This window comes from Ursus americanus, chromosome 10, assembly GCF_024610735.1.
Source record: "Ursus americanus isolate L20-20 chromosome 10, mUrsAme1.1.p, whole genome shotgun sequence".
NCBI lineage: Eukaryota > Metazoa > Chordata > Mammalia > Carnivora > Ursidae > Ursus > Ursus americanus.
In genome coordinates this window covers 76,818,008-76,835,642 of record NC_142136.1, presented here as the reverse complement: position 1 = coordinate 76,835,642, position 17,635 = coordinate 76,818,008, and the positions used below count along the sequence as shown (strand labels likewise).

General features: G+C 39.7%; 1 non-coding gene across 1 annotated transcript; it reads left to right on the top strand.

Annotated features, from left to right (window-relative positions):
- Positions 1 to 11,663: 11,663 nt before the first annotated feature.
- LOC123792021 (U6 spliceosomal RNA) lies at positions 11,664 to 11,770 on the top strand. Its single transcript, XR_006779609.1, has one exon. It is a non-coding gene; the product is annotated as a U6 spliceosomal RNA (small nuclear RNA).
- The last annotated feature ends 5,865 nt before the right edge of the window (positions 11,771 to 17,635 follow it).

Below are 17,635 nucleotides of genomic sequence, written 5' to 3'. Positions count from 1 at the left end.
AAAATTCCTATCAAGGTGAACATCGGTGCAATTAGGTGGCAGTAACGTGCTGAGGTAGAGTCATCCTCATGACACATGAAAAGAAGTCAGATAAGATCACAGTCCAGAAGCGGTTAGCGCTGGATGAGGCCAAGGCCAGCTCCTCCTTTCACAAGTGACAAGATTCAGTCCCAGAGAAGAAAGGGACTTGCTAAGTGTTATACAACAACTCAGAAGCAATGCTAGAAATAGAAGCCGGAATCCCTAACTCAAGAGGGTCAGCTTTCTGTGGCCAACATTGCTCAGTTTTTTCCACCAAAGAACCCCAATGGCAGAGAATGAAGACACTTCCTTCCTTGGGTCACAGAAACACCTCCTCCAAACTTAATGTTTCATTGGAGTTTGGAGTGTTTTCTTAAGAATGTATAATAATTTATATTCTATTCTACAATATATCCATATTTGTGTTAATATGAAATAATATTTGGGGTTCTGGTTCAAGATGGTGATATAGGAATATCCTGAACTCACCTCCTCCCATGGAGATACTGAATCTACAGCTATATATGGAACAATTTCCTTTGAGAAAACCCTACAAACTGGTGGAGTGACCCCCTTCACATCAGGCAATCAAGAGAGAAATCACATCGAATGGGTAGGAAAGGTGGAGAAACTACCCTGCCATAAACCCCTCCCCTGCGCGGCGACCCATAATAGAGAGGGAACACAAAACCCGGAGCTTCTCCCTGAGGAGTGATGGGTTTGTACCCCACATCAGACACCCTGACTTTTAAACACTCAATGTTTAAAGCAGCACTATCAGCAATAGCCAAACTATGAAAAGAGCCCAAATGTCCATTGACTGATGGGTGGATAAAGAAGATGTGGTATGTGTATATATATACATATACATATACATATACATATACATATACATATACATATACATATACATATATGTATATGTATATGTATATGTATATATATATCAGAAAAAAATGAAATCTTGCCATTTACAGTGAAGTGGATGGAGCTAGAGTGTATTCTGCTAAGTGAAATAAGTCAGTTAGAGAAAGACAAATACCATATGATTTCACTCATATGTGGAATTTAAGAAACAAAACAGATGAGCATGGGGAAAGGGAAGGAAAAATAAGATAAAAACAGAGAAGGAGGCAAAAACCATAAGAGACTTTCAACTATAGAGAACAAACTGAGGGTTGATGGAGGGGAGGCCGGGGGAATGGGGTAACTGGGTGATGGGCATTAAGAAAGGAACATGTAATGAGCACTGGGTGTTATATGTAAGTGATGAATCACTAAATTCTACTCTAGAAACCAATATTACACTATGTGTTAACTAACTTGAATTCAAATAAAAATTTGGAAGTAAATAAAATAAAGCAAAATAAAATAAAATAAAATAAAATAAAATAAATAAAACCAGCACCTCAGAGATGAATCTCCAAATCATCTGGCCTTAAAGACAAACAAGACCTTTCCCCATGAGATCCCCAGGGCTGTGGGAACTGAGGAGCAACTCTTAAAGCCCCCCCCCCCAGACTCATCCATCTCTGGGCCCAGCACAAAAGCAGCCCTTTGAAGAGTGCCCAGACTCTATGTGCAAGAGACTTATTTATTAATTGTAAAACATCGGTCTGAGGAGCAGCAGCCTGTTGGGATACTCTCCAGGGCTGGAGGCTGGTGGCACTTCACAGATAACAGACAGAAATACACCAGCTTTCTGAGAAAGAGACCTATTTGATTGTCCAGGGGCTTTGGCCTACAGGGCAAGCTATTGGTTTCACACACTTACAGGGTCCTACAGAGGAGCTCTCAGGGAGGAGAGGCCAGTGGACAGAATCCTTGCATTCTCCTTCTGCCTCTCTTCAGCTCACTGGCATTCCAGAAAAGAATCTATACCTTTGTCTGGTGCCCTAATTTTTATGGCTGCTGCCAGGGAAAACCTCTATATCACCAGGCTCTGATGGGCTTATACTTTCAGGTTCCACAGGACTTTAACCACTGGAGAAAGAGATTTTAAAGAACTACCACCCCCAGGGCACAGCAAGAAACAACAAACCCAGGAGCTCAGTCTTTCTGTGAAATGGCCTACTAACTGAGGGCCAGACTTCTAATTAAACACACATTTAAGGGCTGTCTGTACTCTTTCTGCAGACCCTAGAGAGTAGGTACTTTCTTCACGTTCTCCCTCTGCCATGCCCCAGCATCTCTGAGGGAATCTCTTATACACGGCCAGTAGCCCCGTTTTTACATCTGGTGCCCTAGTTTTTGTTGCTGCTGTCCCAGGGATACACCTTGATTGCCTGGCTCTGGTGACCAGGGGGACTTTCCTTTCCTGGTTCCCATGGGTCTGTAACAATCAGAGACATAATTCTTGGCAGCCTTGCCCCAGGGAGCTGCATAGCCAGAAGACTGAAACATAACCCCAGGATTTCTGTGAAAAAGAAACTACTTGCTAGTCATGGGGCCTTGAACTTAGGGCCAGGTTTCATGTTTGGTATACATATAACGACTACAGAGGCACTTGGGAGAACATAGGCCAGGGGGCATCATCATTGTATGCTACAGCTCACTGATACCTCCAGGAAAAGAGCTGGTACATTCATCCAGAGTCCCACTTTTTGCAACTGCCACCCAGGAGACACCCCCAGATCATCTGGCTCTGAAAGCCAGGCAGACTTAGGCGTGCAGTCCCACAGGACTATATATATTTATATTCTTTAAAAGCTGCTGCCTGGGGCGCCTGGGTGGCTCACAGGGTGCCTGGGTGGCTCAGTCGTTAAGTTGTCTGCCTTCGGCTCAGGGCATGATCCCAGAGTCCTGGGATTGAGTCCCACATCAGGCTCCCTGCTCCACCAGGAGTCTGCTTCTTCTTCTCCCACTCCCCCTGCTTGTGTTCCCTCTCTCACTGCCTGTCTCTCTCTCTCTGTCAAATAAATAAATAAATAAATAAATAAATAAATAAATAAATAAATAAATAAATAAAATCTTTTAAAAAATAAAAATAAAAGCTGCTGCCTGAGCATCTGGTTTTCAGTCAGCCTGAATCTACGCGTCGACTGGGACCCCCACCACCTTGGGGATACTGACTGGTCTTGGCACACCCATAAGTACTGGGCTGTTAAAAATATAACAGACTTCTTGGACAATCATGAAGGTTTGAGAGACAACCAAGACCAAAAAGGGCAGGGTCGAACAAGGTTCAGTTCCTACACAAAGCCAACCTTTCAAGACTGAAAGAAGTGGTTGTTTCAACTAATTCATAGAAACCAATGCAGAAGGTCAAGCAAAATGAAGAAACACATAAATATGTTCTAAAGGAAGAACAAGATAAAATGTCGGAAAAAAGAATTAATGGAAAAGAGATAAGTAATTTACTTGATTAAGAGTTCAAAATAACGGTCCTAAAGATGCTCATTGAACTGGGGAGAATGGATGAACACAGTAAAAACTTCATGTTGAAGAGAAAGAAAATAGAAGAAAGTTCCAAACAGAAGTCACAGAACTGAAGAATACAGTAGCAGAACTGAAAAAGTATACTAGAGGGGTTCAACAGTAGAGTAGGTGAAGCAGAAGAAAGAATCAGTGAACTCAAAGTCTCACCCAGTCAGAGCAGTGAAAAGAAAAAAGAATGAAAAAAAAAAGTAAAGATAGTACAAGGGACTTATGAGACAACATCAAGCAGACTACATTCACATTATAGGAATTCCAGAAGTAGTAGAGAGAGAAAGGGGCAGAAAACTTCTTTGAAGAAATAATGGTTGAAAATTTCCTTACCTGGGGAAAGAAATGGACATTCAGATCCAGAAAACTCAGAGAATTCTAAATAAGAGGGACCCAAAGAGACACACACTAAAACACAATATAATTAAAATTTCAAAAGTTAAAGGCAAGGAGAGAATCTTGAAAGCAGTGAGAGAAAAACTTGTTACACACAAGTGAGCCCCCATAAGAATACCAGCAAATTTTTCAGCAGAAATTTGCAGGCCGGAAGAAAGTGGCACAATATGTTCAAAGTGCTAAAAGAAAAAAATTTCCCATCACGAATACTCCATGTGATAACTTTATCATTCAGAACTGAAGGGGAGATAAAGACTTTTCCAGACACGCAAAAGCCATTAAACTGGCCTTACAAGAAATGTTAAAGGGACTTCTTTAACCTGAAAAGAAAAGGCACTAATAAGTAATAAGAAAACATATGAAAGTATAATTCTCACTGGTAAAGGCAAATATTAATAAAGGTGGTAGATTATTCACCTATAAAGCTAGTCTGAAGGTTAAAAGACAAAAGCAGTAACAAATAACTATAACTATAATAATTAGGTAAGGGACATACAAGATAAAAACATGTAAAATGTGACACCACAAACAAAATGCAGAGGGGCGCTGGGCCAGCTCAGTTAGTAGAGCATGTGACTCTTGATCTTGGGTTTGTGAGTTCAAGCCTCACCCTAGGTGTAGAGATTACTTAAAAATAAAATCTTTAAAATAATTGCAGAGGGGGAGGATAAAATGCAGAGCTATAGATTGCATTCAAAATCAAGTTATTATCAACTTAAAATAGACTGATATATAGATATATATTTAAGTTGCTAGATATAAGCCTTATGGTAACCACAACAAAAACATTTATCAAAGAAGGTTTAAAATAAATCCTTTTCTTTTTTTTTTGTTTTTTGGGTTTTAAAATTTTTTTAAGATTTTATTTATTTTTTTGAGATAGAGAGCACATGAGCAGGGGGGAGGGGCAGAGAGAGAGAGAGAAGCAGATTCCCTGTTGAGCAGGGAGCCCACCAGACGTGGGACTCGATCCCAGGACCCTGGGATCATGACTTGAGCCAAAGGCAGATGCTTAACCAACTGAGCCACTAGGTGCCCAAAACCAATCCTTTTCAAACTCTTCAAAAAAAAAAAAAAAAATTGGAGAACAGGGAATGCGCCACTCCCAAACTCATGTTACAAAGGTAGCATTACCCTGATACCAAACCCAGACAAGGATGCCACAAGAAACATTGGAGGCCAATATTTCTGATGAACATAGATTCCCATATCCTCAATAATATTAGCAAACTAAATTCAACAATACATTTAGAGGATCACACAACATGATCAGGTGGAATTTATTGCAGAGATTCAAGGATGGTTCAATCAACCAAATCAATCGACATTTCACACCACATAACAAAATGAAGCATAAAAATCATATGATCATCTCATTAGATGCAGAAAAAGCATTTAACAAAATTTATCAGCAATTTATGATAAAAACTCTCAACAAGTGGGTATAGTAGAAAAGTACTTCAACATAATAAAGGCCATATGTGACAGGCTCACAGAAAACATTATACTCAATGGTGAAAAGCTTAAAGGTTTTTCTCTTAAGATCAGGAACAAGACAAGGTTGCCCACTCTTGTTGCTTTTATTCAACATGGTATTGGAAGTCCAAGCCAGGGCAATTAGGCAAGAAAAAGAAAAAAAGAAAAGGCATCCAAATTGGAAAGGAAGAAGTAAACCTGTCGCTATTTGCAGATGACATGATACTATATATAGAAAACCCTAATGACTCTACAAAAAAAAGGTTAGAAATAATAAATGAATTCAGTAAAGTTGCAAGATACAAAATCAATATACAGAAGCCAGTAATAACAAACTATCAGAAAGAGAAATTAAGAGAACAATTCCATTTATAATTGCATCAAAAAGAATAAAATACCTAGGAATAAACTTAACCAGGGAGGTGAAAAACCTATACACTGAAAACTTTAAGACATTGATGAAAGAAATTTAGGAAGACACAGATATATGGAAAGATATTTTATGTTCACAGATTGGAAGAATTAACATTGTTAAAATGTTCATACCACCCAAAACAATCTACAGATTCAATGCAATTATTTTCAAAATTCCAATGACATTTTTCACAGAACTAGAACAAGCAATTCTAAAATTCTAAACAAAGACAGTACGCTTCTTGACATAGGTCTTGGTGATGACTTTTTGGATTTGACACCAAAAGCAAAGGCGAGAAAGGCAAAAAGAAACTACATCAAACTAAAATGCTTCTGCACAACAAAGGAAAACATCAACAAAATGAAAAGGCAACCTCCTGACTGGGAGAAAATATTTGTAAATGATATATCTGAATAGGGGTTAATAGCCAATATATATAAAGAACTCATACAACTCAATAGCAAAGAAACAATCTGATTTTGGGGCACCTGGGTGGCTCAGTTGGTTAAGTGTCTGCCTTCAGCTCAGGTCATGATCCCAGGGTCTTGGGATTGAGCCCTGAAGCAGACTCCCCATTTAGCTCCTTAGCAGGGAGCCTGCTTCTACCTCTCCTTCTCCCCCCCTCCCCAACTGCTTGTGCTCTCTCTCTCTTGCTCTCGCTCTATCTCAAATAAATAAATAAAATCTTAAAAAAAGAGAAAAGAAACAATCTGATGTAAAAATGGGCAAAGGATCTGAATGGCCTTTTTTCAAGCACATAGATGGCCAGTAGGCACATGAAATGATGCTCAACATCACTAATCAACAGGGAAATGCAAATCAAAAGCACAGTGAGATACCACCTCACATCTGTTAGAAAGGCTATTTTCAGAATGACAAGAAATAACAAGTGTTGGGAAGGATGTGGAGAAAAGGAAACCCTTGTGCCCTCTTTATGGAAATGTAAATTGGTGCAGCCCCTTTGAAAAACAGTATGGAGGATCCTCAAAAATTTAAAAATAGAATTACCATATGATCCAGCAATTCCACTTCTGGGTATTCCAAGAAAATGAAAATACTAATTAGAAAAGATACATGCACACTTTTGTTCACTGCAGCATTATTTACAATAAGTGTTCATCAACCGATGAGTGGATAAAGAAAATGTCATATATATATATATATATATATTCAATAGAATATTATTCAGCCATTTGCAACAACATGCATGGACCTTGAGAATATTACGCTAAGTGAAATAAGTCAGACAGGGAAAGCCAGATACCATACGATTTCATTCATGTGAAATCTAAAAAAAAAAAAAAAAAAAGCTCATAGATACAGAGAACACATTACTGGTTGCCAGTGAGTGTAGGGAGTGGGAGGTGGGTGAAGTGGTTCAAAGGGAGGTAAAGGGGGTCAAAAGGTACAAACTTCCAGTTATAAAATAAATAAATCATGGGATGTAATGTAGAGCATGGCAACTCTAGTTGATACTGTATTGCATTTTTAAAAGTTGCTAAGAGAATAAATCTTAAAAGTTCTCATCACAAGAAAAAAATTACATAACTATGTCTGGTGATGAATGTTAATTAAACTTATTGTGGTGGTAATTTTTTAATATATACAGATTTTAAATCATTATGTTGTACAACTGAAACTAGTCCCACTGACCTTGAACAATGCAGGGTTAGAGGTACTGACTTACTACACAGTAGAAAATCCACAAATAATTTTGACTCCACAAAAATGTAACTACTGATAGCCTACTGTTGACTGGAAGCCATACCAATAACATAAACAGTCAATTAGCTCATATTTTGGATATCATATGTATTATACACTATATTCTTATAAGAAGTAAGCTACAGAAAATAAAATGCTATTAGGAAAATCATAAGAAAAAGAAAATGGGGGCTCCTGGGTCACTTGGTTAAGTGTCTCATTCTTGATTTGGGCTCAGGTCATGATCTCACGGTTGTGAAATTGAGCCCCGTGTTGGGCTTCACACGGATATGGAGCCTACTTAAGATTCTCTCTCTTCCTCTCCCTCTGCCCCTACTCCCTGATAAAAAAAAATAATAAGAAGAAAAAGAAAATGCATTTACAATACTGTATTGTATTTTTTGAAAAAAATCCACTTTATAATTCAAACCCATGTTGTTTGAGGGACAATTATATAATGTTTTGTCAATTATACCTCAATAAAAAAATAAACATTTGAATTTCTTTACCAATTTAAATTATATACACTTTTTCCCAAAACATTTTCTAGTAAAATTGATGCTTTAGAAAAATTCATCATTTTCTTGCATACCCCTGGCATAATGCCACAGATCCCTGAGTGTATTTGAGAAGCACAGTGGTCCATGAAACTTTGCAGAACCCAAGCAGTAGGCTGAAAAAATACTGAATTATCTTTACCTTTCTTGAGACTGCCTTTCCAAATTAAGCTTAAAAATTGTATTTTTGCTTATGGGAGGAAGTCATAGTCTTTCTTTATTGTCATCTTTATCTTCTGTTTTCGTAACCTTGTGATTAAAAGAATAGGGCACAACTCTATGCTAAAAGAAGGTCCCCTGATCTGTAAACTTTCTGGTAAGATGGAGATAAACTTGGAAAAAAAATGTTGAATTATTAAATGTAATTTGCACTAAGCATAAATATGCTTTAATTATTAAATTAAATTGGTTAATTTTATATCATAAAATTACATGATATAGATCATTAGTACTATTATGTAACTATTCTATGTGGTTATGAAATTCTTACATATAATTATATTATTAACAAATATTATATAATAATTATTAATTACTAATATTATGGCCAGCGCTATTATAATCAATGTAACTGAACTTGAATTATTACATGTAGTTTGGACTCAGTATAAGCAAGCTTTATGGATTGGTTAAAGAATGGTTGGGTCCAGGGGTGCCTGGGCGGCTCAGTCGTTAAGCATCTGCCTTCCACTTGGCTCATGATCCCAGGGTCCTGGGGTCGAGCCCTGCATTGGGCTCCCTGCCTGCTTCTCCTTCTCTCACCCCCCCCCCCCCGCTTGTGTTCTCTCTCTCGCTGTCTCTCTCTCTCTCTCTCAAGCAAATAAATAAAATATTAAAAAAAAGAATGTTCCGGTCCAGAAATTTTATTGAAGTTGACTACAATCCCTTACAAGTAAAATTTTTAAAGCATTTTTAAAAACCTTCCAATTTTCTTTTAATAATTGAAAAAGCTAAGACCAAAATAAGATTTATTCTACACATCCATGGAGGATACCAAGCAATACAAGGCATGGCCCCATCTCCAGAGGCTTACATGATACTATTAGTGATGATGATGATGATGATGATGATGATATCACTTGAGGGTAGGAGGAAATGCAGACTTGATTTCTTTTTTTTTTTAAAGATTTTATTTATTTATTTGACAGAGAGAGACAGCCAGCAAGAGAGGGAACACAAGCAGGGGGAATGGTAGAGGAAGAAGCAGGCTCCTAGCAGAGGAGCCTGACGTGGGGCTCAATCCCAGAACGCCGGGATCACGCCCTGAGCCGAGGGCAGATGCTTAACGACTGAGCCACCCAGGCGCCCCCAGACTTGATTTCTTGTATAATTAATGACAGCTAGGATTCCATAATCCTGAATCAGCAAGGACAACTGAGGCACCACTACCCTGAAACAAGCACTTCACGCCCATAGGAAAGACTGCCTTCTGACAAAACACAAAAATACGCTTTCACAACGCCTAGCCAATTAGCCTGGATATCTCCAGACCTCAGACACGCTGCTTTCCTGAGACCCAGGTCACAGAGTCTCATCCCTGGAGCCCACCTTTTGATCTGCATCAGGTTCCTTGTTTGACAGGAAAACTTCCCTCAGTACTTCATCTTTGCTTCCAGAATCATTATTTCTCCTTAACAAAAGGAAATAGGGTTAGAAAGGCAGGTGAGCTCCAGGAAATGGAGGGTTTTGACTGTAGATGGAGTAAATACCAGCAAAATCACGGCAACATTAATAGGAATAGAAACTAAGTTTGTGCTTATACCAAGAAAGTGGTAAATTCGACACAACTGTTAGATATCCCTCTGAAATCTCCAGTTAAGTGATGCTTTTTTTTTAACTGAAAAACTTGATTTTGGATGAAAAATCCAAAAGAAAATGAAGAGTTATGATAAAATGTAGATAATTCTAAAGATTTATACCAATCAACTCAATTATTAGGCTCTTCTTTGTTGTGCCCAGTAAGAATTCTTGGTAGTTATAAGATTTTATGGCTAGATTTAAAGTAGAAGGAATGATCCAGGACAAGAGAGAGAGGAATTCAAAAGGGAAAGAGGCAAAAGCAACCAAGTGCTTTGTACTAGCTGTATGACTAGCAGTGATATGTAGTCAATGTCATTAATTTTATTTTATTTTTTTAAGATTTTATTTATTTATTTGAGAGAGAGAGAGCAGAGCAGGGTGAGGGGCAGAGGAAGAGGGAGAGGCAGACTTCCTACTGAGCAGGGAGTCAGACGTGGGGCTCGATGATCCCAGCACCCCAGGATCATGACCTGAGCTGAAGACACATACTTAACCCACTGAGCCTCCCAGGCACCCCTCATTAATTTTATTTTTATGTGTGCCTTTGAGTTGGGTTACCTTACCATTAGAAGGCCAAGAGCTTGCCTTTTCAACCTTGAAAAGTCATAAGTCGTGATAATGTTCAGTCATTGACTATTTGGCTAATTCTTCTTTGACAAACAATATACTATAAAATTAATGGTTGAACTTTAGTGAGCACTCCCTAGTTATAAATTAGAATCTTAGGTTAAACTGTGCTTTGTTTATTTCAGATGCTACCTTTGAGGCATGTGATAGTGTGGGTACAACTTGAAAAACCTCCTGCCTCCTTGTACATTACATATTAATTTCAACTTGTTAGTGACCCTAGTTTTTGTGTTTGGAATGGAATGGGACTCTTTCATTATGGCAATTTACAGTCCAATGTCCATTTATTTTAGAACAGATTGAAATTATCAGCAGGCTAAAGTTAATTTGTAACTCACAAGTAAGAAATCTTACAAATCCCAGCAGGAAGAGTGATATTTATTTAAACTGTAAGTACAGGGTCTATCTACAAGAGTTTAGGATCTAAAGATCCTTCCCAAAGTCCATGAGGATTATTTGTGCAGACTTGATTGGTGCTAGTTGGATAAAAAGTGTTTTTCATATTAACAAAGATGAATCTCATTTGAGTGGCTCTAAAGGGAGAGAGTACAGTACATTTGATGTAGAATATGTAAAATTAGGCCAACTCATTATTTCTTGCACTTTTTAACACATCAGGGTAGCAGTATACGTTAGCTGCTGTGTCACACAAACAGTAAAACAAAAAGAGGGTCTGGAACTTCAGTGATCATATTTTCAAAGTACTGAGTGGTGACTATCTTCCTAATAAGTACAAAAGGGATTATATGTTTTACTGGTCAGGTCATCAGCTGTAGGAAAGAACTGGTCCGTTATTTGAAAAATGAGGGAAAAAAATTTTCACTCTGCATTTTTAGGCTAATTTGCTTTTAACTTTTAGGGTAGAAAAGAATCATGGTAATTTAAAATATTTCACAAGCAATGACTGCATTTCATGGTATTTCTCTGGGAAGAATAGGTGAAACGTTTTCACAGTGCCCAAATCACTTATCAGATAAACCAAGTTTTGTTGTCCTGGGGTGGGAATCCGGTGATGAGCATTGTTTGTGGTTGACTTGGATAAACTTTTACAAATAAGCAGTAAACAATAAAACTGTGCTATGTGCGCTTATAGTGGAAGATCAACATATTAGAGGCATACACAGGGCCTAACATAAACCAGCTATTAGGGACAGAACTGTGTCCCCCCAAATCCATATGTCGAAGCCCTGACCCCTAGTATCTCAGAACATGACTATTTAGTTAAGCAGGTAATTAGGTTAGTGCTCACTTCAGCAGTGCATATACTAAAATCGGAATGATAAGAGGAAGATTAACATGACACCTACACAAGGTTGACACACAAATTCATGAAGCGATCCATATTAAAAAAATAAATAAAAAGAGGTAATTAGGTTAAAATGAGCCCTTTAGGGTGGTTCTTAGTCTAATCCTTACAAGAAGGGATTAAGACACACAGAGATACACCAGGGGTGCCATGCACAGAGGGACAACCAAGGGAAGCAGCAGCGAGGGAGCAGCTGTCTGCAAACGAAGGCGAGAGAGCCAGCAGAAACCAACCCTGCTGACACCTTGATCATGGACTTCCAACATTCAGAACTCTGAGAAAATACATTTCTGTTGTTTAAACCACCCAGGCTGGGGTATATTGTTTCGGCAGCCCTAGCAAACTAATACACCAAGGATTAGGGAAGGCATCCTGGAGAAAGGGGTGGCTAGGTTAAGAGGACTGTAGAAAGGCTATTTTCGGGGGGGGGGGGGGGGGAAGGCACCTGAGTGGCTCAGTTGGTTAAGCACTGCCTTCGGCTCAGGTCACGATCCCAGGGTCCTGGAATCCAGCCCCACAGTGAGGAGCCTGCTTCTCCCTCTTCCTCTGCCCCTCCTCCCTGCTCCTGCTCTCTCTCTCTTTCTCTCTCAAATAAATAAAATCATTTTTTTAAAAGAAAAAAACAAAAACAAAAGCAAAAAACAGCTTTGGTGAAGGCCTAGAGGTGAGAGAGATCATACCTTCCAGTGGCTTAAAGACATTAAGTACAGCCTGGGGCATAATGTGGAAGTGAGGAAGACAAAAAAAGCGGAAGTGTCATGGACTTTAGTCACTTTTGTCTGTCTAACACCTGAATACCCTTTCCAATTTAGGAGAATCCCAAAATCAGCAGGAGGAAGCTCAAAGGGAGCAGATACCCTGTCTTTGAGCTCCCGGAACCTGGTACGCAGGCTTAAAGCTAGTCAGTTCATGTTCCCATCTGGGACTTTGATTCTGCATGGAGGAAAATGAAGGACAGGATGGTTAGAAATGTTTCACGGTGCCTAGACCCTAGTGTCCAGTGGTAAGGCAGAACGTGCCAGAAACAACAGAATACAGCTATGTGACATCAAGTGTCAAATGACAAATGGCAGGAATCAAGTAGAGGACAAGTATTAAGGTATCAAGATGACAGATGCCAGGGCACATGGGTGGCTCAGCTGGTTAACCATCTGCTTTGGCTCACGTCATGATCCCAGGGTCCTGGGATCCAGCCCCTCATCAGGCTTCCTGCTCAGCGGGGGAGTCTGGTTCTCCCTCTGCCTCTCCGCTCTGAGTGCACTCTCTTGCTCATTCTCCCTCTCAAATAAATAAATAAAATCTTAAAAAAAAAGAAAGATGATAGATGCCTACAACAGCAGACTAAGTAAGGTAACCGACTTGTCATGGGTTGCCTAGGATTTTCCTGATTTTATAATTGAAAGTCCCACATCCTGGGAATTCCCTCAGTCCTGAGAAAACTTCAAGGGTTGCTCTCCATAATTTTTGCAGCTTGTTCCTCTGATTTGATTTTGTCTGTGCATTACCTCCCTGAGTTTCTTTTGTTTTTCTAAGCCTTATTCTTAGCCTCTCTGACAATTCTGTAAGTTACCTGATATCTTTCTAAAAAAATTCCTTTTCTGCTAAAGTTGGCATGAATTGGTTTTTCTTGACTGCGGCAAAGAATCCTGAGTACTGAGACTGTGAAGGGCCTTATAAGTCATGTCATGAGTTTAAACTCATGTTCAGAGGTCAAGATAGAGTTGGGAGAGAGGGCACCAAAAGGTTCTAAGCAGGGAATACTGTGACAGATTTTCACTTAAGGATGATCACTTTGGCTATAGTGTGACAACAAATTGAACAAGGGCCATATAGAAGAGTAAACATGAAGCAGTGAAAAAAATTAGGAAGTTACAGTAACCAGACAGACAGGAGAAGATGGTTGCCCAGACCCTCTAGGTAGTAAGGAGATGGAGAGAAGAGGAATGACTGGAAAGAAATGTAGCAGGCTAGATAGAATTACTGATGGATGACAGACAACAGAGACCTTTAGGAGTACTGACCCCGTGACAGTGAGAGCGTCAAGCCAATGCCGAAAACCAAACCGGACATACCCGTCCTCGACCACCTTCCACTGAATAAATGTCCACAAGGCTGGTGCCCACTTGTTCCTGGGTGTCAGCCACTGCTGCTGACCTGCAACCACCATCAACAGCTGGCCATGAAGAAAGGGAACATTGCACCTCTCTGTCAGTTCCCAGCAGAATTCTGTTAGGACTATGTGCCCAAGCCCTCCCAGAGAGTGTCCAGTCTAAATCCATTCCCTCTTGTATCCCTGTTGTCCTTGGTCACTACCCAAAGAGCAAGTCATTCCTGTCAGGAGCCATACCCAGGCCCAACCCTTCCCCAAGTCCACTGGAATTTTTGGATGGTCTCCCCACATCTTCAAACCCTTACCCCAGGGTATTCTCCCACCTCTCTGCTCTTTAATGGGGAAAACTGGCTGTCCTCCAAGGACAATGCTTTCCATAAAGCCCTCTCAGGTTACCTCTCACTGCTCAGGGATCTCAGAGTCAGAAAGTAGGGTTAGTAGCTTCTCCTTGACTTCCCTGCATGGCTTCCAGACCATCAGTTCCCCCTCTGTCTTGCAACACTTCTGTGGCTCTGAATCTCAAGCCATCTGGTGTACCTTTTTTCAACCCTCTTCCAACTTTCTCCTTGCTCTCCCTTTTATTTGCCACCTGACTCAGTATACCTTATTCCAGTGGCTTCAACTCTGGACTCCTAATCCCAATGGCTTCCTCCAGATCACACCTATCATCAAATGCTAGACCTTGTTGCCATCTCAAACTGCACTACTTCCATCATCACTCATTCGGAAAGCCTACTCTCCAGTCTGTTGAAGTAACCCGACTGCAATTGTTCCTCTGACCTCATCAGCACTTCTTTTGTTTTTTAATAATAATTTTTTATTATGTTATGTTAGTCACCATACAGTATATCCCTAGTTTTTGATGTTAAGTTCCATGATTCATTACTTGCGTATAACACCCAGTGCACCATGCAATATGTGCCCTCCTTAACACCCATCACCGGCCTATCCCATTGCCCCACCCCCCTCCCCTCTGAAGCCCTCAGTTTGTTCTAACCTGACTCTCTACTTTCTTCCTATTCATTAGCTCCCTTTAGTTCAGTTCCCCTGTTATTTATATTAAATTTCATGTCTACCCTTAAAACTTTTTTTCCCTCTGCCCTTTCTTTGCAACTGCCTAACAAATTCCAACCCTGGATGAATCCCACCATTGTCTTTTTTATGGCTGTATTTAGTGAAGATCCGTGGAGGGGCCACAAGAGTACCAGACAACAGGGGAGATGAACATCAGTACACATTCACGATCATCAGTGTCAGCTGAGCCCACAAACTTAACTAAGCACTGTTACTATATTTCTCTAGTTAGTGTGTTCACTTCTCTGCTATTCTATACATTCTCTACTTTTTGCAAACCTTGGAACCTCCCTCAGTCCCCTCAATTTCAGCTATCTCTCCTGCATCCTCAACTTCTTTCTACTGGATTATTTCCATTAGCATTCAGGCATGCTGTAGTATTTTCTATCTTAAAAAAACAGACCATCAAAAACTCTACTCGATCCATTCATCGGTCAATGGACATTTGTGCACTTTCCATGGTTTGGCTATTGTTGATCAAAATCTTTAGATCATGACTTTCTGAGGCTAAGTTCTAGGCTCTCTTTTCTCATCCCCCCCACACCTTCCTCCCCAGTAACAATCTCATGCACTCCCAGGTTTCAACTCCATCAATTTTGGGGAGCCTGTGAATTCCAAATGTATAATTCCAGATGGAATCTCTTCTCTGAGCTTAACATCTTTACATACAGTTGCCTACTCAAACATCTCTATTTGCACATTTTACAGACATCTGAAATTCAATATATTCATGTTCAAAATTAAACTTATTTTCTCTCAAATCTGCTTCTCCCATAGTGTTCTCCGTGTTAATTAGTGGCACTAGAGCTTTTCCCCCATTGCTTATGCTAAATGTAAGATTCATGCTTGTTGCTTGCTTCTCATTCACCCCTGCCTCTGTATGTAATTATTTATAAGCCCTGGCAAGTTCTTCAATAAATAATTATTGAGAGCCAACTAATTTCAGACACTAGGTACTAGGGGATAGTCTACAACAAAAAAAGATAAAAATTTCTGTTCTCTGTGGAGCTTTTATTGGAGAAATACAAAGCTATGTGACCCCAACATTTTGTCCAGCAATATGAGTGTATGTTCAATAAGTGGTAGCTATATTACAGTATTTAAAATGAAGGAGATGATTGACCACTCTCTGGGTAGGTAACTGTATCATGCTTAAAGAGCAATCAAGTATAAAGGAACTTGAATTTGTTTCCAATAAAAATTTTTTTGAGAGAGCTAGAATTTTAGAGCTGTAGATAATTCTATGGAATTATAGAGCTAGAAATTTATAGAAATTTAGGCCTGGAGACCTAACAAGATAACAAAAATTGTCTAATATATTGAAGTGCAACAACTTGAGAGAAGAGCTGTACAGTGTTCCCTAAGTAATTCAACAGATATGTAATAAATGTATGCTTTCAGCTGGCATTGTAGCTAGATACCATCAAAAATTGTATAAGAGTTGACCCTCTTTCCAAGCTAACAGTCTAACACAGTTTCATAAATGCTGGCAGAAAGTACCTGGATCAGAGCCAAAGGACTTTATTCTTCGCAGCACAGCGAGCAGCCTGAGTTTCCTGTTCCTTTCAGTTCTCCTTGCCTCCCCAAGGCCCAAGATGGTAGGCCTGGTGGGTGCTGCACATGCAGTGGTTTGTGTCGCAGCTGAGGAACCCTGAACACAGGAAGCTTGAATCTTTTATAAGGGGCTGCAGGCCACAGTGCCCAGGTTTTGCCAAAGGGGGAGACATTATCTTTAATATACTGGGTAGCAACAAACCTGCCTTTTGCACTGGAGGGAGACAAAGCTGTTCCCTACACAAACATCCTTGAAGAAATAGTCCTATTGGTCAGAGTTCTCCACAGAAAGAGAACCAAAAGAATGCATATATTAAGATTTATTTTAAGGAATTGGCTCCGCAATTGTGGGACTGCCAAGTCCAAAATCTGCAGGGCAGGTCAGCAGGCTGGAGACCCAGGGAAGAGTTGATGTGGCAGCTGGGGTCTGACTGCAATGAGGCAGGATTCTCTCCTCCTCCAGGGACATCAGTCTTTTCTCATAAGTCTTTTAACTGATTGGATGAGGCCCACCTACATTATGGAGGGTAACCTGCTATACTCGAAGTCTGCTGCTTGAATTCTTAATCGTGTCTTTAAAAATCCTCACAGCAACATCTGTACTAGTGTTTGACAAAAAACCTAAGTACTAGGGATTAGTCCAGTTGGCTCATTAAATTAACCACCACAGTAGTCCAGAGAGTTCATAAAAAATTGTCCCCTCTTACCATATATCATTTTTTCCCTCAAGATAGCCTTGTGAATAATAATTAAAATACTATATTGACATACATATAATGTATTTTAAAAATTGCCTCCCAACATGTACTTAATGTTTGAAACTCATTAAATACTGGTCTAGACTTCCCCTGCATGACTCTCATTAATCTTCAAAATTTAAAATAAACTCTAATGATATTAAACAATTATGAATTTCTCATTCATATTGTGCATTTATTTTTGGTATGAACCTGGTTCTAGGTGCTTGGGACACAAAGTTTCAGTTCCTGACTTTAAGGCACTCACCAGACAAGACAAGTATACATTAAAAGCTTGGATAAGGTGTACGCATAGTGCTGTGGGAACACCTGGACATGAGGAAGGAGGGAAGAAGGAGCCGGTGCCTCCGAAACAGACATCTCATCTGAGTAACTTTATAGGGTGATCTGACCGAAGGGAGTCAGTGATGA